The sequence below is a fragment of the Silene latifolia genome, chromosome 8 (genome assembly GCF_048544455.1).
Source record: "Silene latifolia isolate original U9 population chromosome 8, ASM4854445v1, whole genome shotgun sequence".
Lineage (NCBI taxonomy): Eukaryota > Viridiplantae > Streptophyta > Magnoliopsida > Caryophyllales > Caryophyllaceae > Silene > Silene latifolia.
The window spans coordinates 56,518,187-56,520,590 of NC_133533.1; positions in this window are offsets into that span (position 1 = coordinate 56,518,187).

Below are 2,404 nucleotides of genomic sequence, written 5' to 3' on the forward strand. Positions count from 1 at the left end.
ACATGAAATTTGACAAGATGTGTGTAAAATATTTGGCTATAATGAAGTCTTTATGCATGATTTATGAATTTTTGATGAAAAATCACATAAATAGTGACTATAATTAGTAATAATGCTAAAACATACTTCATGACTAAAGGAAAAACATCACATATTGCATTTTATCATATATTTCAGATCTAAAAGTGAAAAGTTGATGAATATAATTTTTCTCATATTTTTATGGTCATAATTGTTAAAATCGATAAATCGCAACATTGTTTTTCTCGATAAATTTTCGAAATTATTAACCTAAGTTTTGAACATTATGAGTGTATTTTGGGTCCATTTATGAACAATATTAAATAATAAAGTTTAATTATTAACCTAAGTCTTTAAATTTCAAATTTCGAATTTATTTGAAATTTTTATAATTTAATTTGAAGTTTATAGCATAATTTTGTATTTTGGGTCCATTTATGAACAATATTAAGAAATAAAGTTTAATTATTGTCAAAATGTTAGTGGAGACTAATTTTGAGTCCTAAGAAGGTTAGGGTAATTAACTTGTACATAAATATGAATTTATGTAATTATTGTGATTTTAATAAGTTAAATCACGCAAATCCGTAAAAACCGATTAATATACGATATTGGCTCTTAAAGGCGATTTAGCATAAAATTTGGCATGCTCATACATATTATAATGCTGCATTTTATTTATGATTGTCATATTTTATTTTTATGTAATTTTACTTAGTATGGCCTTAGTTTTAATTGGTATTACCCGAAATGTATGGGAATATCGATTCGGTTGTAATTATTGTGATCTCGTATCACCGTTTTGTAATTTAATAGATTTATTTTTATTTTAATTACAAATGTATAATAGGAAATTATATAATTCATTTTGTAATTTATTTATTCCGGAGTACCTTGAAGACGGTGCCACTCGAGAAGGCGATTCATCAAAGAAAGTGTTGCCTTGAAATACGTGCCAAGACCGAAGTTCAAGGGACCAAAGGAGTTGGTTTCCGAATTTGTAATAGTTTATTAAATTTACTATTTTAGGAAGGCCATACTAGGATTTTATTTTTATGATTTGCATTTTATTTATATGTTGCATGGATCGCTAAATCGCCATAACTAAACATGCATTTTAAATCGAGTTTATCGACCGTGTCAATTACAATTATCGTAGTTCACCGCTTTAGTTCACTTAAAACGTGTTAGATAATAAATTGACATGACCACTCGATAAAATAAACAATTGAGACTTAGCCTTACCAAAAAGTAGAAACCATGAAAACCTATTTCATGAGGGAGTGCACTCGGCCCTACCGGGGTACAAACCTTGTTACGTAGGGGAAGTGGGTGATAAATGTCTACCCACCGAATTTATAAAGATAAGGGTTGTATTCGGCTTTACCGATGCCCAAGTTGATGTAAATTTGGATCATGGACACATTTATTCGAAATTTGGGTTGAACTCAACTAAAGTATTCTCGACGGTTACCGGATGTGTTTCGGGCTAAAGATAAATAATAATGTAATTTTATCGACCAAGAGTTCTAAAAGTAGAATCCATTAAAGAGTTAATCCACCGAGTTATATTGATGAGGGTTTTATTCGGCTTTACCGATGCCCAAGTTAATATGAATTTGGATCTTGGAATCATTTATCATAGTTGGGTTGAGGTCACTATGTAAATGCTTTACTTGTTATCTACTAGTATTAATAAAACGATAAATGTTAAGTTTTCCACTATTCCGTTATCATATTGTTCTATTTATTTACCACAATTCATATACGATATCGTTTCGATTTTTGATTCAAATCTCCATTAAAACATCGTAACTAAAGACAAATATGAATTTGCTTCTAAAACCTCATATGAACCATTGCTAAGGATCTCTTGTGAAGAGTATAGATAAAAGTTATTCGTGATCAAAAGGGTTTTTGATTCTTGACTAACATATCTACTTACAATGAATTGTTTCTCATATGCTTAATTGAGTTAAGTACTTTGAAACGTTACATCATTTTGGTAATGAGATTTGTTTGAAATCAAAATTGACCAAAATACCGTAACCACTTCAATGAAAGTTTTAAGACTAAACAAACAAATGAAGAGTAGTCTTTATGAATTTCAATTTTGCTTCTCTTAGCAAAGACTCATTGAAATGAGTGGGTGCATTCTCTTAAACCGTTAAGAAAAGGATAAGGTTTTAAAGAAGTAAAATTAGAATGAAATTGATACAAGGTAATGTTAAAAGTAAAGTTATTGAGAATAGCGATACTAAACCTATCAATCCCGACCGATAAAGTTTCCATTGTCGTAATTGTTGGACGCTAGAAAGGAAACTACCTCAAATTATTGAAGAATCAACAAGTTAGTTGTGGGACATCTAATGGGACCTTTTTC